Here is a 23,709-nt window from a genome sequence, read left to right on the forward strand (position 1 = left end):
AAGTTAATGATACAAGTTAATGTTACCTTTTTGAAAAAGGATCTTGTGAAGTTTTAGGTGGGCAGGCATTGATGACCACTCAGAAATGGCATCTACTGAGTTAATAAGACCTCAGTATCCTCTCTCACTAAATATTCTCTCTTTGACACTAACACATATAGAGACAATATGAAGTGGTTGATCCAGCCCTGAGATATTTTCCTGACATGCCACCAACTTACTAAATGACCATGAGCAAGGACTGTATTTCTCTGGGCCTAAAGTTCTCAACTTAAATGAAAGGACTAGAACAGTTCATCTTTATTTCCTTTCAATGAACATTTAATCATCTCTATTTCTAAGGTTGATTGTTTTCCCTGCTCTTACTCCTCACTCAGAGGAAAAGGTTGGCAGTCTGATAAAAGCATATACAATTTTTTTTAAGCATTTTTGGTTAGTTACAAAGTCAGTTTATTTAAAAATTGTATCCCTTTTGGTGTTTCTGGCCTCAAGTAATAGAAAGTCTAACCTCATGCAAGTATTACCTCATATAATAGGATATGCAGGGTGGGGATGGGCAAGTGAAAGGTATCATCAAGGACCCAGGTTCTTTCCATCTCTTGGCCCTGCCCTCCTGGGTGTCAGCCTGTTCTTCAGATTTGGAAAAAGATGGCTGTCTTGGTACAATGGCACAATGGAGAATACAAAGATCGGACTCATAACTTCCAATCTGCTGGGATGATGTCATCATTTTCCTCCAAGCAAACAGCCAACAACTTAGCTAAGCATCTCCTCCTTTCTGTCACATTATTAAGGTAGTTTGGCAAGTAGCTACTGAATGCCTAGAAGTCCAGTATGATGCTAGGGACTGTTAGTCATAGAATGAAAAGAAGTGTAAAGGAAAATCCATTCTGTCTTTCATCGTGGAATCATGACTAATACAGAAAATCAAGTATATCTGTTTCAGAACCTTAAATCAGGACAGAAACACTCTCCATGAGAGCTGAATCTCCAGATACAGTTAGACAGTATTGCCTCATTCTTACTGGTAGAACAGGACAAATTCCATACTTATAAATTCCATGCTTAAGGATGATTTTTTTTAAATGAATCCATTATTGTAGGCTACAGTGACCTTGTTCTTGAAGTAACTAAAGCTCAGCAATGCAGAATGCATTTCAGATTGCAGTGGATAAAAACCAAGGACTACCTGAGACATCTAGAATAAAATTTTAGCAAGATAAACATAGCATAATCCAAAACATAATCATAGTGGCTATAGTTAAAATATATCATATATCACATATGGTATATACAATTCATTCCCAAACCCACTATTCTCAGATATGACCTGGTTTTGAAATGGTATTATATTAGAGTCTAAAAATGGAGTATGTGATGAAATAGTAATCATAATATCCAGGCATTTGAATGTAAAGATTCCCAGAGTCAAGTGGCAGTATTCGCTTTTTAAAAAACACCATAGTATGACTATATCACCGAATATCTAATCAGGTCCTTACCTCATATTTCCAATGTGGTAGTAACACTCACATACATGCCTCCTGGAGCATATTACTGACAGTTTCTCTGTGCTGGAGACCTAGTAGCAGAATTCCTTCTGGGTCATAGGATATGCACATTTCTCATTTTCCTAAATGCTGCCAAATTATCTTCCAAAATGGCTGTACTAAATCCCACCAGCTGTATATGAGAGTTTTGTTTCACTGAACTCTCCATAAACACATGATATGATAAGACATTTTAATTTTTACCATTCTGGTGGGTGAGAAATGGCACGTTTTTTTAATTCATTTGCACTTCCCAGATTCCCAATGAGATTAAACTTGAACACTTTCTCTTGTATGTTCCTTAGCCACAATAAGCCTTTCTCTTTGTAAAGGATGCCTATGTGCTCTGTTTGCTCATTTTTCTATTGGAATATTTTCTATTTCATATGACTTTCTAAGTTTTTTCATACATATGTTGGTTCTTGTGGGTTGATGCCTCTTTATCCCTTTACCCTCATTTTCTTTTTTTCCAGTTTTATTGAGGTATGGTAGAAAAATTAAAATTGTGTATATATTTAGGGAGTTCAATGTGATTTTTTATTTATTTATTTATTTATTTTTTTGCATCATGAGACATCCCTTTATTCGGTCACAGCAGTGGGTCTTACTACTACATTTTATTCTCAAGTTTTTCCTTATTCTTCAGATTCTCCAGGCTTCCGGATGTCATCAATCTTCAAAATCATTCTAACCATTTGTGTTGCAAGAGAGATCTGTTGCTTTTTGCCAATCAAAGTTTCTATGACATGCTGCTGCTTCATATCATTTGTACCCTTGTGCAAACAGTCAAATCCCCAGAGCGGGGTTCATCTCCTTTACTTGTCTGGCTCTGACTTCGGTCATAGTCTGGATGGGATTCATGCCGCTGTTTTCAGAAAGAGCCATGGGGGTGACCTCCAGCACATCGGCAAAAGCCCACAGGCGTACTGCTCCAAGGTCTGGCACTTGTCGGCCTCCTGGCTCACTGCCAGAGCACAAGCGATCTCAGTGGCACCTCCTCCGTACACCACACGGTTACCGCGGATGAGGTTCCGGATGACACACAGAGCATCGTGAAGGGATCGTTTCGCTTCCTCGATGATCATCTTATTTCCTCCTCTGATGAAAATGGTCACAGCCCTGGAGTTCTTACACTGCTCGATGACCAGTATTTTGTCCTTAGTGGTCCCAAAGGAGATCTCTTTTACAAGACCAGCAAAGCCCACCATGTCAGAGGTAAGCTCTGAGAACCACAGTACGACCCGGCCTCCCGTCGCAATGGCGATCAGCTCTATTTCAGGTCCTCCTACCCAGCGAACCGCAGGTAGGTTATTCTGAAGAAGTAAATGGTTTGCTTCATCATCGAAGCCCCACTGGCAAATAGCTAGGTTAGCTCCCGTTTCTTTAATTTGCTGAATCATCTCTTCGAACTTCTCCTTTTTGTATTCCTGAAGGGCTTTATAATCTTCAACAGAGGTCACGTCCAGCTTATGCCTGGTCTTTGGTTTTGGTGTTTCAAATGGACACATGAAGATTGCAATCTTAGCATTTTCTACTTGTTTTGGCATCTGTGGGTGACTGAAATCCTTGTCCACGATCGCGCCCTTAATAAGTTTAGTGTCCTCCAGCTGTACGCCCACTTTGCCTTCCACCTTGATGAGCTCGAAGTCCACGTCTCTGCGCTGCATGTCCGCTACGGTGAGGACAGCATTCACGGCAATCTCAGCCATCTGCCGGTGACAGCTGTTAACCACTTTGAAGCCCAGCGTGGTCTTTGCGGTCTGAATCAGGGGCTCAGTGTCCTTTACGTCAACGAGGACACTATCGCTGATCTTGTCCAGGTGCTCGATAGCGATGCGGGCGGCCTGTTCATAGCCATCAGCGATCCTGATGGAGTGAATGCCGTGGTCCAGCAGCTGCTCAGCTTCCTCCAGCAGGGCGCCAGCCAGGACAACCACCCCCGTGGTCCCATCTCCAATTTCATCGTCCTGTGATTTGGACAGCTCCACCAACAGCTTGGCAATCTGGTGATCCACGTCCATCATATTTAGAATGGTGGCACCGTCATTTGTCACTGTCACATCGCCATCCTTGTCCACCATCATTTTATCAAGTCCATTTGGTCCAAGTGATATTCTCATTGTATTTGCTACAGCCTTTGCCACCATGATATGAGACTTAAGAGCCTCAAGTCCCATAAGACGAGATTTTCAATCCTGATCCTTGATGATGAGGAAAGGGGGCCCATATTCATCAAAGGCGAGGGTCCCGACCGACGCCATGGTGCAGCAGCAGTGTTACTTTCCCCCAACCGGTGGAGACCGCCTCAATGTGATTTCTTAAAGGGGTACAATGTGATGACTTAATCTACCTATATATATTGTGAAATGATTTGCACAATCAAGTAAGTTCACACATCCAGTGCCTCACATAGAAATGGAGATATCTCTAAAAGACACTGATTTCATTTCCTTCGCCTATATACCCAAAAGTATTATTGAACCATATGGAAGTTTGAATTTGCATTTTTGAGAAACCTCCAAACTGTTTTCCAAAATGGCTGTGCCCATTTACATTCCCACCAACAGTATATAAATGTTCCCAAAAGGAAACTCCACACCCTGACCAAGACTTGTTATCTCTTATCTTTTTGATAATAGCCACCCTAAGAAGTATAAGGTGATATCTCATTGTGGTTTTGATTTGCATTTCACTGATGATTAGTAATGCTGAGCAGCTTTTCATATACCTGTTGGCCATTTGTATGTCTTTTGGGGGGGGAAAATGTCTGTGAAGGTCCTATGAAGAACGAAGACCATTCTTTAGTCAGGTTACTTGAGTTTTCTTTTTCGGTTTTTGCTATTTATAGGAGTTCCTTACATATTTTGGATATTAAGCCTTTATCAGATACATGGTTTGTAGTTTCTCTCATTCTGTGGGTTGCCCTTTCATTCTGTTGATGATTTCCTTCACTGTGAAGAAGTTTTTCAGTTTGATGTAGTCCCATTTATCTATTTTTCCTTTTGTTGCTATATCCAAAAAAAAAAAAAAAAATCATTGCCAATGTCAAGGAGATTTTTCCCTGTCTTCTTCTAGTAGTTTTATGATTTCAGGTCTTAATTTACATCTGTACCTCATTTTGAGTTAATTTTTGTGTATAGCATGAGTCCAATTTCATTTTTTTGCATGAGTCTATCCAGTTTCCCCATTTTGAAGAAACTATTCTTTCCCCATTGTGTATCTTGTCACCATTGATAAAGATTAGTTGACCATTTATGTGTGGATTTATTTCTAGGCTTTCTATTCTTTTTCATTGGTCTGTGTGCCTGATTTTACACTAATGCCTTACTGCTTTGATTACTGTAGTTGTGTAATAAAGAAATAAAAGGCATCCAAATCAAAAAGGAAGAAGTTAAACTCACACGATCAATCTTATACATAGAAAACCCTGAAGATTCTACCAAAAAAACTCTTAGAACTAATAAATTCAGCAGGTTGCAGGATACAAAACCAATATATGAAAATTAGTCCTGTGCCTATACACTAACAATGAACTACCTGAAAAAGAAATTAAGAAAACAATTCCATTTACAATAGCAGCAAAAAGATAAAATACTTAGTAATAAATTTAACTGAGGAGGTGAAAGATCTGTACACTGAATACTATATGACACTGATGAAAGTAACTGAAGAAGACACAAATAAATGGAAAGATACCTTATGTTCATGGGTCAGAAGAATTAAAACTGTTAAAATGTCCATACTACCCAAAGCAATCTACAGATTCAATAAAATTGCTACCACAATTCCAATGCCATTTCCCATTGAAATAGAAAAAACAACCCTAAAATTTGTATGGTACCACAAAAGACCCTGAATTGACAAAGCAATCTTGAGAAAGAAGAACCAAGCTGGAGGAACCACAATTCCTGCTTTCCTTTAGTCTCATTTAATAAGGGTTTTGGAATGAAAGAGGATGTAAATGTATGTGCCCAACTCACTATGTCAACTAGAAGTCCTGAGCCCTCCATGATTAAGATCCTCTTCATGTATGAAGTGGGTCTGTCATACGTATGAACTTATGCCCTCTCATACATGCTAGTCTGCATATAGCTGCCCCAGGAATGTTGCCATGGCCTCTGACCTCGTCCCTCTAATATACCATCCACCATAGCACTTCTGATTTCTTCTCTTGCCAAAGAGGCAGGTGGGAAGAATGCTTTTATTCTGCAAATGCATATGGAAAATGAGCATTTTCCATGAATTTAGTATGAATTTTGTTATTACGAGTACTTTAAATAATTTGGATTTTTTTGTTTGTTCTAGTCTTGATATGTTTGAGCACTATCCCAGAAGGCAATTGAGTATTTATTTCGGGTAATGAGGAATATCCTGCTTGTTTTAAAACTAGGGATGGGGATGAGGGAAGATTCAGTTTAATGAGACAGTCTATCATTTCTGTAAATTTAATTAAGAGCTCTTTATTCTAGATTTGCCCAGATCATTTCGTGGAGAAAAGATCTCCACATAAATTCTCATGACCTTGTGCTTTCTTCTTCTTTTATTTTCCTGTGTTTATTGCTATGGTTTTAAAGAGTCACTCCTAGTCAAAGAGGGAATTTCTTCTGGTTGTGTGACTAAATGATGCTTAAGCAGTATGCCAATGAGACATTCATTATGCAAGGTGCTATGGCAAAGCACCCAGTGATCTGTGAAGGAAACAGAACTTCATCTTTGGTATTTTAAAAGTACTTTCCAAGACAGATTATAGCAGTTCAACACAAAGGGGAAAAAAATAGTCTCAAGTAATTTTATAAGACAAAAGAATAGCAAGTATGTACTATCTTCACTTAAAAACACATAAGCTGCATGCCCTCTGAGTTTTTCCCCAAACAAAGGGTTCCTGAATAGGTAGAAGAAAAGTTCTACAAAATGCATCAGCCAGAAGTACTGTGCTAAATTGCCCAATTACTCATGTTCTCCAGAACATCTCCAAATGCAGTTCACACCACTGGCTGAACTCGTTAGTTCATTTTCAATGGCAAGGAACAACAAAGTAGTTTCTTTTTCCTATTTTTGGGTGGTGAAGAATGAGTAAGCTCATAAACTAGATACGTATCATTATCATTTATATCTGAAGAGGGCTATAGCCAATTCTGTTATTTCCTGTTATCTGCAGGGCAACAAAGAGAGGCAGGAGAAAAGTCAAGACAGTGTTTGCACACAGGCTGACCATACTGATAGAGCACAGACCTCAGACTTGGGGCCAAAGCAGTGGGAGGGGATCGGGTGGAGAGGTGTGCATGAGAGGCTCTTTGGGCTCAATTCTCTTCCAAAAGCCCATCAACCCAGAAGGAGGCTGTATCATAAAGGAAGGTGATGAATTTTGGCATCAGGCGTGCCTCCCCAAAACATGGATATTAGCAAGTCACACAACTTTATGAGAGAAGGGTATGATAATACATACTTCATAGGGACTCCATGAAGACTGACAGAGAGACACAATCCAGGTAACGGAGACAGTACAATACATTGTACTTAACAGGTGCACAATTAAGCTCCTTCGAATCCCTCCTTTCATGCTATGTGGCAGATCCTGATCATTAAATTGGGTGTCATGATCAAGCTAGGATGCTACACTAAAGAGCAGGGCACATTTTCCAAACCTTTGAGCAGCTCTATGTGGAGTGACTATTTCTGGGCTTCTCTGGAACAATCATAGGCCCCATCCCTGTATATCCACTAAAGCTTCTGCCACTAAGGCCTGTGGATTGTGACCAGCCTTCCCTTCCCTTTCTTATATGCTTTAAATTCTTCCTCTCAAATGTAACCTGAAATGTTTTTTCCCTACTGCTATGAGAATTCTTCAAGCATAAAAACACATATCTGAAGATGGGGCAGCTTCAAAAAAAAATGTTTAAGACTAATGGGTGTTCATTCTAAAAGAGCAAGGATCAAAAAAAAATAATAACTTTCAAAGCAAAACAAATGCTGTTGCTCTGTCACCATCGAAGACACCTGGGGTTTGATTTCTTTTTAAGGTTTTTTTTCATTCCTCTGAAATAGACATAAGTGTGATAGGTTTCCCCATTTAATCAGGAACGGGTCTGAAACAATCCAGCCTTGCCTGAGTCACTGTCAGACCTATGTCATGGGATCCTTCTTATTAAAATTCTGTATGAGATGACTAGAAGTTTGATTTATTAGAAAAATTAAATCGAGGTCAAAAGAAAATATTTTACTGGTTGAACTGCTAACTTGCTTTCCATCCTGAGACTCTTTTGCTGTTTCTTCTGGTTGACTCCATTGTTCCGTCTAGCCCTACTTCCAGGAACCAGCTCTGCTTTCTCTTAACCAGATCTCCGAAACCTGAGAGTTTCTATCTGGATCCCTGATCTCAGTGTTTGCTGCTTTCTCTCTCTGCTTCCCTAGCCTTTGGTGAACCACAAACAAGGCTCCTCTTGCACCCTCACCTCTGCCCCACCACCACCTGCTGCAAGGAGTGCCCCGGGTTCCTTGCTTCTGGGTGTAAGATGCTCATTCCAGTCACACAGTTCCTCTGCCTGGTGCATAGACACAGTGAAACACAGCTGTTTCACACATCTTACTTCTCACAAGGTAACTGTCATGCTCAGAGGTGATTAGGTAACACGTCCAATGCAGGGTCACTAGTAGATTAAATGCATGTCTTCGAACCCAAACCAGCACATTCAGAAGCCCACACTCAACCCCCCACACCAACACTTTCTACAATAAATAATGTGTCCGCCCTTCGTTTAAGAGGTTAGATAAGCTTCAGGGTTGTTTCCGATGAACTATAAGCTTGTGGAGGGCCTGGCTGAAACTCTCCTAGATCTCAACTCAGGAATAAGCACAAAGGAATTTTGAATACATGCTTTTTGATTAGGATGATAATAATTAAAAATAAAATGGTATGAATGATCATAGGGAATACTGATTGGAGCAATTTAATAAAAGCCCATCACCACTCCTCTAAAGATACATTTTAGCATCTCAGTGATTTAACAGAAGATTGCTATATTGCAATACCCAGTTGCACAAAACCTATTCTTAAGCATGATCATTATAATCTCGTGCTTTATTAAACATCTGAAAGGAATGGCATAATGGTCCTTCAAGGACAGCTCCATTAGGGGAAAAAAAATAGAATAATCTACAGTATAATGTGTTTAAGATGCTTTTTAAAATAGTGTTGTCATTAAGGTGATCAGCACCTGGGTTATTCTCATTGAAACAAGCCTGAGGTCTGCTGATTAAAGAGACAGCTACACCCCCTTTTCCTGACCCATTAAGTGACCCAAAGATATAATCTACACATGTCTTCCTCTGGTCTAGTTTCATTAGGATGGAAATCTTCAAAAACCAGTTAGTTATCAGTGCAATAAATAGGTTGTGAAATAAAGGAGTGGAATGACACATAGTTTTATTGACCAATAAAATTTAATTCGCTATATATATTCTCACTTAGAACTTGGTCAAAATGACCCCAAAATTCAGTTTGATGCTAACAGAGCTGCCTCCTAAAGTCAGAACACAGTTTTTGAAAAGCACAAGCCCACCATTCCTCATTTTTGCCTGGCCAAAATTTTATCAGGCATTCCTAACGCATCTTGCCTGACAGTTAATTAATATTCCCCAATCTGCATCTAAGATTACATGTGGAACCCTACTGGTCTGGAAAACAAATAATCAGATTAATAAAACTTACATTTATATTGTGATATAAAATCTACAGGTGATTTTAATGTCTGTTTCCATTTTTAAACTCTCACCTCAACGATACTATGATTCCTGTTTTTCAGATGCCGAAAATGAGGACCAAAAAGAGTACCCCGACTTGACTTGCCTGAGATGACAGAGAGCATAAATAGCTTTAAAAAAAAAAAAAGAAAAGAAAAGAAAAAAAGAATTCCAAGCCAGAACTTGGAACTGGTTCCAGGCTTTTTTGTACTAGGGCTATCTTTTTTTTTTTTAAGTTAAAATTTTCCCCTTACCTGGCACTCACCATACTGCCCCAATTCTCCAGAACATTATTACCCGCTTTGTAAATGAATCTGTAAATGGTTTGTGAAAAATGAACCTCTTACGCACAGCAGGCAGCAGGCGGCGATAACTGTTATCTCCCTGCTGTGAGACTTAAGGCGAGTTAGTAAATCTCTCTGAAACTTCCCTTTCTCTTCTTAATATCGAAATAATAACATGCTTGCCTATTGAGAAAGCAATAAAAGAGTGCGTCGGGGGACCTCTCGCAGACCTTGGCACACAGTGAGCTCTCAAAGCGACCTATTTACTATGCATCTCAGTCAGAGTATTGTCAGAACCTCCATGACAATTAGAGTTGTGGATGTAGTCTTTCTTTTCAAAGACGAGATTGTTGGAGGTACGGTCAGGAGAGAATGGACTTGATGGCATGCTCATCTATAAAACAGGAAACAAGAGCATTGTAAAGAGAGAGGAAAAGAGACAAAGCGAAAGGCTGAGGGAAATCAGAAAGGGATTTCAAGGAAACTAATGATGCCTACGCATATATAGGTATCAGCTTGTGGACAATGACTGTATGGCCCAAAGCAGAGAGAACATGTATGTAGTTATTAATCCTCCCCCTAACCCTATGAGATAGCTATTGTTGTTACTGTCCCCATTTTACAGAAGAGAAAATTGAGGGACAGAAACGTTAAGTATCTTATCGAAGGTCACACAGCCAGTAGGTGACAGAGCTGAGATTCAAATCCTGGCTGTCTGACTCCAGGGTCTGCGCCCTTACTCCGTGCTTTTGTATTCCTAGTCAGAGCTGGTGGTCAAAGGCAGCCGAGAGGTACAGTGGACACTGAACATACTGAATTACTCAACAAAAGGACATGTGTGTTGAGGGTAAACACCACCCGAGCGTGCTGTGGTGTGGACATACCAGCTCAGCGTATCAGTTCGCTAAGAGCTGGGGATGGTAAGAACACAACGTAGACACGGCTCTTCGCTCATCTCCCAAGATGGTTGAGGGATCACTTACGGTGGGTGATGGTGGTTGAAAGACACTAAGTTCTCCCAGCCATCTTTTCCACACATCGGGCTTATGAGGCATGCCCTTTCACTGCAAGTTCAGAGAGGTTCTGGGAGAGCTGGCTGCAGAGTTTGCTGAGCTTCCATTTCAGTGTGGCATCATTTAAGGTTTTCCTTATGCTAGTCCCTGCCCCCCTTACTCATGAGCAATGCCACTTCAGCTTGTTCATCAGCAGCTGCCTTTCCCACACAGTCCCTAACAGCCGAAGCCCTTCAGTACGAGCTCTGCAGTTGGAACCTATTCAGAACGGGCTGCACCACGGGTGGCCATATGACCTTCAACCTCCCTGAGTACATCTGCATCTACAGAAACTGGTACAAGAGGATCTACCTCCCAGGGCAGGTGCAAAGGTATGATGAGATTATACCTGTGAAAATAATCTGGTATTATATAAACATTCATTGAATCTGGATTTTAGGAGAAAATATGACTTATGAATGGCCGGACTGACTGTTTCTAGACCCTTATTGTTGGTGAATCCATCTCAAGTTTAAAGATGACCTATAAATCACCTGGATGAAGAAGTTTAAGAAATTGGACATGACATCAGATATAACGCTATCTCGTCTCAGCATACCCAATGATGGAACTGAGCCGTAGCTGCTGCTGCCGACAAAAATGAGTGCCTTCAAAATATCCTGAGCCATTATTATATACCATTAATGTCACTTTTAGCGTTGGAAACTGCTTTACTGTCATTTTTATGAGGAATGACTCAACTGTGCCTGGGATGTAGTTACCATTGTTCACTGTTTTCATAGAAGTGGATGGTTTGGCCATGAGAGACTCTTAACTATAGGAAACAAACTGAGGGTTGTTGGAGGGGAGGGGGGTGGGGGGGATGGGGTAACTGGGTGATGGGCATTAAGGAGGGCACATGATGTGATGAGCACTGGGGGTTATACATAACTGATGAATTACTGAACTGTACATCTGAAACTAATGATGTACTATATGTTGGCTAGTTGAATTTAAATTAAAAAAAAAAAGTGGACGGTGTGGAAAAATACAAGAGTGTTGGTATCAGAATTAGGATGAAAACTGCTTTACCTGTATTGCTTATAGTCAAATCAAGCCTCATCAACCAGGATTAAAATACAGTCGTATTTTCAAAGCAAATCATTTTCTCAGTTAGCCCAAAAGTACACCGAAGCAGGATTTTTTTTTTTTTAATGGTCAAAGAGTAATTCCAATTGACAAATTTAGGGATAATGAGTTCTGGCCAAATCTGAGGGTGATTCTGGAGAACCAAAGATGCCCATTTAGATATCAATTTCTAGGAATGGATTCATTAGAATGAGGGTAAAGCCTAAAAAATATATTGCTTATTCTGGAAAGGAACTTTATTTTAAAGTTAAGGAAATGGGAGCCACAACTCACACTACCTAGCTACATGCCTAGTTAGTACAAAAACTAGCAATAAATTCAAAGTCTCTTTCCCCCAAGTCCAGTTTTTTTTTTTTTTTAAGCATTATAAATATAGGGGCATGAAAGCCTAAGGCAGTCCGATTATTTTATGAGCAACCCAGCCCCTCCTACCCTCATACTAGGGAAAACCCAGGTGTACCTCTCTCCAAATGTTTGAATAGCCTAGGAAAGGCACATGGCCAGTAGTGGGTTGACCAAAAATTCATTTCCATTGTACTAAGAATGGTTTAGATTCAAAGGGCAAAAGCATAGAGCCATCTCACCCTTTAGACCCTTCTGAAATTTGCCATTTCTCCTTAATTCACACACACGGAGACCAACACCTAATAATATATGGTGCTAACTTAAGGTGGCTGAGATCCTGGGAAAATAAGTTGTTTGATGCAATTTTCCCACTAAAAAATCTAGAATTTATTGTCTCTGTCTGGCATTTATTGTCATTGACATCTGTGAAGATTTTCAGACAAGAATGTATTGTCTCCCACATCTCACTCCAGTTCAGTGCACTGTATTCCATTCAGGACTTTTTTTTTTAAATAAAGAACCATCTGTTTAAAGTGACTTTATTAATTCCTTTTGCTGTATTTTTTGACATGTCTACAAATTACAGATCATAAATTTTCTAATAACAAATTGTTCACGGAGATCTAGGCAGAACCTAACGTGAGAATCTAAATATAGAAGTGGTATTTACATATGTCCCCAAGTAATTTGTACAGAATGGAAGCCATGTTTGCCAACACCAAGATCACGGGTAGAGAAGCTCTGATAACATAATACAATGCCCCTGTAGAGTTTCCAATAGGTCTAGTGAACTCTGCGGTAAGGCTATGATTTTACTCTCACCTATAAATCTCTATCTTATTTCATTGTTTTCTTTAAAAATATCATATTTGACTCCAACCTAAGGCATATGTTTTCTGGAAAGTTTTCACTCAGCCCATTTTTTCTTCATGAACCGTTTGACCACTGGCCCTGTTTCCACTGGTATTCAAAAGAGTAGAAGAAAAAAAAAAAAGAACCGAAGGAGAATTAAGTCTAATACTCTTCATTCACAAATATCCACAGAGCATCTCACTTTATTCTGCAGATTGTAACATTTTTCAACCACTGCACTCCATGAAATCGCACAGGGCCTTTTCCTAGCTGTGACGGAAAGTGCCTCAGGGATGTTGGGACGGTGATGCAGGATTATGCCCTGGAGGAGGGTGTGGGCTGCTGAAGGGGGGGGGGGGGCTCTGTGCCCAGAAGCTGATGAAATGGGCTTTACTGCCATCTTTTAGCTTCCTTCCTTGACCAGAGGCCCACATATAAGGAGATTGTGCCCAGACTCCAGCAGAGAACCCAAATAGAACGTTACTTGTACAGTGAAGACTGGCTTTGTTATAGCAAAGACAGGGGATTTCTGTTAGCTATTTTTCAACTGTTCCCATACTAAAAACGGATATTAATGGATATATGTACTTGTTTGGCTATGATACTTCTTACTCATCTGTTGACTTTTACTGTTCTATCTATATCCCACTGTCGTTAATTTATCCAAACATGTTTAAGTCATAAATACATATATTTTAGGGAGAGCAAGATATGACACCTTCTCCATGAAGCTGTCATCTCTTGGTCTGGTGACACTTATACTTACTGTTTCTCATCTATTCTGAATGGTCCTTTCTCTGTTTCTTTCTTTTGTTCCTCATTTTTCTTCCGTCCCTTAAATGAAGATGAACCCTGAGGTTCTGACCTCTCTTCTGTTTTAATCCCTAAGATATTTCCTGAGCTGTGGCACCATACTCTAATTACCCCAACATGTTGATATCCATTTCCAGCTAGCTGCCTAATCAACCTATTTGTATTACTGCCATCAGCATTCATTACCTAGCCTCGGCACGTAAGCACACGCACCCACACACATGTGCGTGCACACACGCACACACAAACACAAAGGGCCAACTCCTTTTTCTAATTTCCCTAATGCTATTCATTGTGCCAATATTCTCTGAGTCGATCAAATTCAAATCCATAGCTGCCTTTGATTCTTTTCTCTCTGTCACCAAACTGTTACCATCATGGGTACTTTATGATGATGTCACAAATGCATATGCTTTGTGACATGGCCTTTTAAGTCTCCATTTAATTCAGTCTGGGTAAAACTAAGCACCTCCTTGATTTCTATTAATCTTATGCATAAAATATTCAATAAGGCTCTGGAACTACCACACAAAGCTTCAATGTAATTTAGTAGAATTAATCTGACACGTACCAAAATGTAGGCATGCCTTTCCATGCTCACCTTTTGTTTCTTTGTTGTCCTAAATACCAACAAGCCTAAAAAATGCTTTCCTGTCTGTACCCCTGCTCTTTCCTCAGTCTTAGCCCCTTCATCTACACTTACTGGGAACATTCCCGGGAAGCTCTTTTTCTGCCCCTGACTACTGTGGCATTCTAGACCACTCATAATGCATCTATGATACAGAACCTTGACTTGTCTTCATCTGTACCATTGTCGTACCTCTCCACCATAGTGTCAGCATCTTGAGATGGAAATCATGCCTTACTGACCACTGTGACCCTCGCAGCATCCAGCACATGGCCTTTACATAGTAGAGCTCAGTAAGCACATGTTGAATTTTGAAACAAAGGACATTTGAGTTCCCAGGAAGAGGGAAGAAGTGCTATTAAAACCAAGGAATAGAGAGATCCCGATCCATAACTGACAGGGGATAACATAAATACATGGCACGTGTGGGAGTTACAACGGACCCCTGCAAATACACTTTGAGTTTCATGACGTCCAATATCTTCAGTGACCCCAGTGTCCACACCTCAGGGGGGACCCGCTGATGCCTAATGTCAGGTTATCCTTTCTCAGACCTTATGTTACCCCTGTCCCTGCAGCTGGACAACTCAAACCCCTGCTAGACTCCAAGGGTGCCTGCTCCAAGTTCTGCTCAGAATCTTTATTTCAGCCACTATAACTGGGCTTAACTCTTCTTCCACCTGATACTCCAGTCTGGCAGCTGTATTCTTTTGCTTTGTGCTATGGCTATGGCTTACTAATCTTCCCTGTCCCCTCTATGATTCTAGTTTGCGTTTCTCAGAGCCACCCTCACACTTCTTCCAGTATAAACTCCTACACTTGAACCTTAGCCAGGTGTCCTCTACCTGCTGAAGTAGCTCTTGATACCAAGTACCTGACTCCTGAAAAAGTGCTCCAGCCACTTGTCCCAGAGCCCCTATGGGTCCTCAGTTTGCAGTCTGTCCTGTGTTGGCTCTTGCTGGCCCAGACATCTACTTTGGCAGCCCCATTACATTTGTTCGAAGAGCAAGCAGCTAGATGTATGTCCACAGGGCTCATGGTGCCCAGATGGGAAGGTCTGGGATTAGAGCCCTGGACTCTTGCTCTCTGACCCTTCTTGCTCTATTGACCTGGCACTGACCACAGATATAACAAGTTGGTGAAAGGCCAGCTATAGAGAACCCAGAAACATACAACACGAACACCATGTCCCCTTCAGAACAGTCAGGATCCCCTCCCTCTAGTTGCATCTGACCTCAGGTAACCCTGTAAGACTGTGGTCAGAAAAATACAAAGGAACATACTTCAAAAAAGTTAAACATTTTTAAGAGCAAAGACATTGAAAATATCATAAGCCTCTGTACTCCTATAATAGGTATAAGCAATAAATACATGCACTTTGGATTGCTCCAAACCATTGAAATAAACCAAATTTCATTTTTAATGCATGCAATAAACTTTTTTCCGTAGCATATCAGTTAAGATTGCTCTAACTTTAAAAAAAATAACAACTGACTTGTTCTGTATTCCTACAGCTCAGAATAAATAGATCAACTAACTTTAAAGTTGGCAAGTTTACAGTTCTCACAGAGAAGAGAAATTAAAGCCAAACTGAAGATAAAAAGTATTTTTTTATATTTATGAAGTCTTAAAATTACAGAGCTGAACATACAAGGTCAATACAGAGCTGGCAGAGAGCTGAGATTGGATATTTCCTACATTAGCTTTATTTTCTAAAGTGAGAAAATGTGATCCTGGGGGTGGAGATGTGTGAGCTGAGCAGTAGGGAAATGGTGGGCTGTGGGCTCCCGTGCTCTGGGCAAACTGCTCATGCAGAGTAAATATTTACAGGTAAATCCCCAACTCAAGGCTCCAGCTAAATCCCTTCCCAAAGAAACGTCAGAATACGAATTGTGAAAAAAAATGCTCTCTTGAGTATACACAAGTTATTATGTCTTCATTTTGTAATTATTTGGCATTTGTTTTCCTCTGCATTTGCATCTCCTTCTGCCTCAGCAGTAAAATCCCCAGGACAAGATTTTGTGTTCCTTGTTTATGGCCATAATCCCATTATCAAGAATAGTGCCTGACGCATGGTGGTTTTTCAGTAAATGTATTCGTTCAATGAACGAATACATTTTTATTCCTACTATGACCCTCTCAAGGGAGCTCACCAAACTTAGCACCTACTCAATAGTCAAAAAAAAAAAAAAATTGCCCATTCACTCCCCATATAAGGATACCCAAGCATTGTAATTTAAGGTGTCACTTTCAAAGGTAACATCTTACTTTATCACTTTGAGAGCCCATCTCTAAGCATGAGAAAGAATATTAATCCTCCTTGTATTTGTCTCTCTGATCACTAGAAATTTATTAACATTTAATTGTCTTGAATTTGAATTTGGTTTCCAGGAAGCTTCAAAGAACCAGAACACTCTGAGTAAATCCTTGTACGATATTAGTTTTTGATCTCAAAGGATAGTTAATTTAGCTTGTTTACATGACAGATTTGGACAGAGTTAAAGGTTAAATTCTACCTTGAAAGTCTAAATATAACTGGCAGTTGATATTAATAATTTTATAATTACTGAAACTATGATTAGAATTGTCTAAATATCCTGTGCTAGTAAAAAGTGTCGTATGATTCCAACTTGTTCTCCTGGGAGACGACCTGACTTTTGAATTTTCATTACCCCTAAAATTATCAGCTTCAAAACAGCATTTATGAAAAGAAGTTAACATAAACCTTTAAATGAGGTTTCTCTGAAAGGCTACTTGCTCATATAAAATTGAAAGTCAACAATGAAATTACTTAAATTAATCATTCTTTCTTTCACTCAACACATAATTACTGAGTACCTGGTGTGTGTTGTTTATTATGCTAAGCTCTGGAGATGCAAAACAACAACAAGAAAACAAAACAACCCATAAGATACTGTCCCTATCATTGAGGAGCCTATGGGGAGTTGGTTTTTATTTGTTGATTTCATAAGCACTGATATTTACAAAGATGCCAAGACTTGGGTTCACATCAGGCTTGAACCTCCAGGAGGGTAGAAGCCAGGCTCTGCTGCTCAACATGGAACGTCCAGTGGCAGCAGTATTCATAAGTATGCGTGTGTGTGTGGTGCTTCCCAAGGTGCTGTAGAAAGACCAATGTGGAAACACACCAACACACAACATGGTAAGTGAGGTAACAGAGGAATAGAGCACAATGCACACGGCCTGGATGGAATGCCTAAGTCAGCCTGCAGACGCCAGAGAAGGCCTCTCCTAGGAGCCACTGTTTGGCTGAAGCACCTTTGGGACGAAGCGTTATCATGCCAGGCATGAGAGGGTGATCCAGGCAGACAGAACAGCATGTGTCAAGGCATGGAAGCATGACAGAACATGGCGTGCTCTCAACCCACCAACGTTCTGGTATAGCTGATAAGGAAAGCTGAAGAGTGCTGCGGACATCATCAGGATTTTCCTCAGGTTTCCTTATAAACTGTTGTTACCTAGAGAAAAACAATGCTTCTGCAAGTCATCTAAGTGAAAAATTACTATCGGACTGATGTTGATTTTTTATAATTACTTAATCAAGGCTAGAGGATCTTTTACTATATCATTTACAAAGTTCAATTAAGAGTTTTCTTTTCAAATACTAGTGTTTTTGATTACTTCCAGAAACACAGTTTGACGATTTCTCTCTAAGCCTGGAATCAAATGAGAGCCACAGCTGTTCCTTGACTCAGTGAGGATTTAATATTCTAATCTCCTATACTCTGAAAAAGCCAGCATCAGAAATTCCTCATGCCACCATTCCCCCCCCCGCCCCCGTCTGATAAACTACCTCAACCGTGTATTGAGAAAAACAAATAAATTAACACACACATCCAACCAACAAAGAAATGGTGGCTTGTGGTGGCTTGTGGAGATTCTTTATTTTGTGTGCACACCCAGGAATAATTTCCACTGAGTGCTTCAGAAGAATAAAACCGAAATGACAAGTGAGGTCTGGTCACCCTTGGATAAATGGAGGAGAAGAAACAACCCTCCTCCTTGGGGAATGGACTGTGAGGATGAGGGACAGCGGGGAACAAGGTGCATTGTGATTCACAGGAGCACAACCAGGACACTGGCACCTCAAACTCAGCTGTATGAGGAATGACTGAAGATCTGGGATGTTTAGGTTGAAGAGCTGTGTATCAAGGGGAATAATAATAACTGTCTTCAAATGTTGTAGGAAAGGGTGATTGCTAATTTTCCATGTCAACTTCATTGGGCCACAGGGTGCTCAGATATTTATGTAGTCAAACATTATTCTGGATGTTTCTGTAAGGGTATTTTGGATGAGGTTAACATTTAAATCAGTAGACTGAGTAAAGAGGTTGCCCTCCCTCTTGTGAGTGGGTCTCATCCAATTAGTTGAAGATCTAAACAGAATACAGTGATGAGCCTCCCCCAATTAAGAGAAAGATTTCTCCTGCCTGACAGCCTGCGCACTGAATTTCAACTCCTCCTGGTTCTACAGCAGCTTTGGGCTTCAGCTCGAATATTAGCTGTGTAGACTTTGAACTTGCCAGCCCCCATAATCATGTGAGCTGATTCCTTCTAAGAGAGAGTGAGAGAAAGAGAGATCTCCTATTGGTTCTGTTTCTCTAGAGAACCTGACTAGTACAGGAAGTAATAACCAAGGAGGAATATCACGAGGAAACATGAAAAATCAAGAGAGTATAAGACATTTTTGGTTGAAAGTGGATAGGTCAGTTTATAGGAGGAGAGTTCTAACTGGGGCATTGTAGAGTAGAAGATGGAATGGCTACACTGGAGCCACGAGGTTGATTCCTGCAGGTTTCCACATCATTGGATGTCTTTCAGAGGGGTGGGATATAATTAGTATAATTTTTTAGGAAGATGTGTCTGGATGCAGTGTATAACCTTCTAGAGGAGGAAGAGTCCAGGGGCCCTGGGTCCGGTCACATGCTGAAGAAGACTGGGCTCCTCCATACAAACACAATTTTGAATCATAAGAACTGGAAAATATTTTGAGTTACCAATTAAGTTGGCCAAGGTGGAAAGGGGGAGCCACACTTCAAGTAAAACAGAATCATTAAACAAAACGGAAGAAGACTGGATTTGTCCTCCTCTAGACATTACAATTTTGAGACTTCTGCATTTTTCTGCATTTCTCCTAAAATAAAGCTTTACAGTGGAAGGGAATTGTTATGACTTCCATGGGTGCCCCTGTGACAGCTTCATCTTTTAAGCAAATCTCTAGGATTAAAAAAAGGATTCTCAGGCCTTAAAACACCCATGATACTGTAAGTCCTTTAAGCCAAAAATAAACTACAAACCAAGCAACCCTAAGACCTAAAACTGGAACCTTTCCCATTTCAGCAGGTAAACACACTACTCATAGATACACTGGCCAAACCCCAAGCAACTCAGACGACAAACGAAGATGAGGCAAAACACAATCACGGTGGCAGATAGAGCATTAAGACTGTATAAAGGACAGAATGCATTAAAATACTTAAGTTGAATTCTGTCTCTTTCTCTGGCTTTCACTTTCTTGACACCAAGGGAACCACTAAGGATAATCTTAAGGAAAATAATTCTATTGTGTTTAAGTTTCAAAAGCAATACTAAGAAAGTAATAAATATCACATTAACGGAGTTTCTCTAATTTCTCCCTGATGAAAGATATCTACTGATATCTCTCTGTCTCCAATGCCCTTTAAGGAGAGAAATATTAGTCTGAGTGGCTGGGCAAACCCAGAAAGGAGGAAAGAGATGCTAGAATCAGCTGGTGGATTTGCTATGAGCTGATTTTGGTACCAACTTAACATCCTGATGTTAATAGCTGCCTGAGCCATATCTGAGCTTACCTTAACCTTCACCCATACCCTATATCCCCCCGAGGTGTTCTCTCCAGGTTAATTTCTTCTAGAAAATATTGTACCCTACTGAGAGGAGCTCTCCCCAGTATTTCCTCACTTCCCTTCTGTTCCCATGGTGCTTGTTAATATTAGCAAGTTTTCACCTAACTCCCATAAAAAGCCCAACTGTTGCCAGGGACAATGATGCCACAAGGCTTTAAGAAGTGAAATCCAAATCACTATAGCTTCCCATTTCTGTAATTTACTGTTTTCTCTCTGGCATCAGTGGTAGGCTACCCAGATCGGATTCTCCTCCTACTATTACAACAGAGTACATAAGGGCCACGTGGCTGGATGACTGTGGACACTGCTAGCCCTCTAGGAATCTTCCTTACATGATCCCAGGCTGATGCTGAAATATGTATTGTAGGGTAAGTGCCCATTGTGACTTGGGAGTTTATTTGAAATTGAATCTTTAATATGCAAATGTGAGATTCACCTGGGGCACCATAAGAATGAAATCTATCCTCCATCCTGTCTTGTGTTCTTACATTAAAGGGAAGAAGAGTAATTTTTAACACACCCCTACGATGGTTTTATGCAAATTCCTCAAGCTAGGCAAATTATTTTTGTGTTAAAATTTTTCAACCCCATAAAAACAGGAGTGAATTTATGTGGCACTTTAAAACGATGTTAGGCACATTGTAAAGCTATTTCATCTCATTTATAAAGAAGAGTGAACATAAAAACAGGCCACGACATAATTAATAGTGATATGATTTATCGCACCAACTTTTTCCATTCATATTTATGTATTTTCTGCAGTGTGGTACAAGTTTTCCCCTCCACGCCCCCAATCCCTGCCCTTGCCACAGGACAGAAATGGTATCCGGTGAAACTCACAACATGGAGCTTAAATTCCCTTACACACATGCACACATTTGCACACACATGTGCACCATACTGGTATGATGGTCTTCAAACTTGGCTGCATGCTAGAATTTCCTGGAGGGTGTGAGAAAATTCTGATACCTGGGTTCCACCCCCAGAGGGTTTGTTTTAATTGGTTTGGGGGGGGCAGTCTGGAGCACTGAGATTTTTCAAATGTCCCAGGTGAAGCAAATATACAGTCTAGATTAAGATTTACCACATTAAAGTATTTTAAGATTATTATAGGCAAAGCTGTAACATGGAATTTAAATCCCCCCTGTTAAATAACTTGAAGAATAAATTCAGAGACCACCCTATAAGGCTGTTCCATTTCTAATTCACCCTGCAATTTATGATGTTAGCAAATTCGACAAGTATTTATTGAGTACCTACAATGTGCCAGGCACTGCAGGATGCCCTGGAGATACCGGAATAATACGGACATGCCTATCTTCACAGAGTATAGAGTTCAGCAGATAATTGTGCATAGTTCTTCCTACTTTCTGAATTCCAGCTAATGTTCTACCCGTTCTCGATACTTACTTTCCATATCAGGTGGTTCTTAAAGTAGGTCTTGGATTTTTCTACTTGGAACTTCTGTTTTTAAATTTCTCACGAGTAAAGATGAAAATAAGTGAACTCATATATCTTTATATGAACCATAAGAACACAGGTAATAAACCAATTCTGAACTCTTTTTAACATTTCAAAGAACTCCCTGAAAGACAAATAGGAACTATTATTTCCTCATGAGGATTTGATCCCATGTTGTGAAGTTTATGAGAGAAATAAAAGTTCAACACAAACTATACTGACCACTCTTAAGATACTAACAGTCTGCTCTCCATCAGAAGTAGAGTATTGCGTTATACCACTTCCCTTTTTCCCATGATTATTGATGTGGGTTTGAGTGTAATTTGAGATCAGCTCTAAAATATCTCCTAAGCTTTTCAAAAGAGTAGTTTTGGCTATGAAGGGAGTACAGAATAGTAAATATGCCAGCATCATTTGTAAGATGCCATTTAATTTCTCTTGACTATGTTCAGCTGAGAAGTCTGCTCACAATGGTTTGATGAGGTAAATTGAAATAATTGCTCCATTCTTACATAGGAGAACATGAGCACAATAAGTGGAGATATCAAACTCACAATCCAAATAAGTAGCAGAAATTTGAGCAAGAATTGATTCAAAAGAAAAACAAATTTCAGTCTTGCACAGAAGCTACCACAACTTTCTCATGGCTGACACAGGCTGCATAAATTATGCCAGCAAGCCTTAGCAGTATACAGAGATGTTCTCCAATATGTCTGTTATATATTCACTAGGCAAGGAGTGCATTTTCCCTTTTTTAATTAACAAAGATCCATTTGATTCTCTCTAGAATACCAATTTTGAAAGTAGTTTCTTTATTGTTATAATTTCCCTAAACTTCTTCTAGTACAAGCTTCATTTCAAAGCAATACAGATGTAAATTTCTAAGGAGGTTCATTTTTAAACAGTCGAATGAGCCAGATTTTCTCTGAGTGCCCAACTCACTCCTGGGAAGAGTTCCTGGCCAGCAGGGGACGACTTACCACATTCCCTCAGACATCCACCAGCAAGATGGTACTGTGGAAGGTGATGCAAACGTGATGCATGCACAGCAAGGTAGAAAGATGGACTCAAAGCTGGAAACTATTAACATATTTTGGATGTTTCCATAGTATGGTTCGAAGAGGAAGACTGACAATGAGTTGTCTTGAAGATCATAATAATAACTAAAACCAAGATAACTAACAGTGATTTACATTTTGCAGATTTGTTCAAGCTCTTACTTGCTCATTTTCTGTGAGAAAGCACTGACCACTTTATTTGGGAACTTGTTCCACTATTAGATTATTCTAGAAGTCCCATCTGCCTGACATCAGTTCTATCTACTCATTCTTCCATATGCTACCCATATAAATATTTAAAGAAACTTATCATGTCTACTACAAGCCTTCTCTCTGTGTTTAATTCCTTAGTTCCAAAAACAGTTTATTACAGTTTTCAGATGCCCTTCCATTGGAGTCAACCTATTTTGAATGCTCTGTGGTTTGTAAATATCTCTGTGAGTGAGAAAGTGTCCAAATTCAACAGAATATTCCAGATTGCAGCTTACCAGTGCAGATGTCCGTGGATCTATATCTTCCCTTGTTCTGGCCACTTGCCCTTTTGTGGCCATGCCACATTGTAGACACTGGGTAAGCTCGTGATCTCCCGGAACCCCTCAAGGTCTTTTTTTCACCTCAACTGTTAGAGAGTCACTTCAGGTCTTTCCAACCCTGAGCTAGTACGGATAAGGTTTAGAATTCAGTACCTTGCATTTAATCTCGTCTTGTCATATTTCATATCCATGGTTGAAACCCATGATTCCTTCCTATTATGAAAAAATTTTGATTCTGTCATCTATTTTTGGCTTTGGCCTGTTCAACATTTCTTCTTAGAATATCTCATATGAAGACATGCTTTAAAACTTACTTGCCATCCTTCATAGTTTGTGTCTTACACGTAACTCAGAAGTGTGTTTTCGATGTGTGATTGAAGCACAATTCACTCCCACTT

The 23,709-nt window shown here is 39.9% G+C and overlaps 1 protein-coding gene and 1 pseudogene across 6 annotated transcripts in view; both read right to left on the minus strand.

Moving 5' to 3' along the window:
• The window catches only part of HS6ST3 (heparan sulfate 6-O-sulfotransferase 3), a 642,842-nt gene that overhangs the window by 223,381 nt on the left and 395,752 nt on the right, over positions 1-23,709 (minus strand). The gene's annotated exons all lie outside the window — the stretch shown is intronic.
• Positions 2,125-3,846, minus strand: LOC113919707 (annotated as a pseudogene).

The sequence above is a fragment of the Zalophus californianus genome, chromosome 3, assembly GCF_009762305.2.
Source record: "Zalophus californianus isolate mZalCal1 chromosome 3, mZalCal1.pri.v2, whole genome shotgun sequence".
NCBI classification, from domain to species: domain Eukaryota; kingdom Metazoa; phylum Chordata; class Mammalia; order Carnivora; family Otariidae; genus Zalophus; species Zalophus californianus.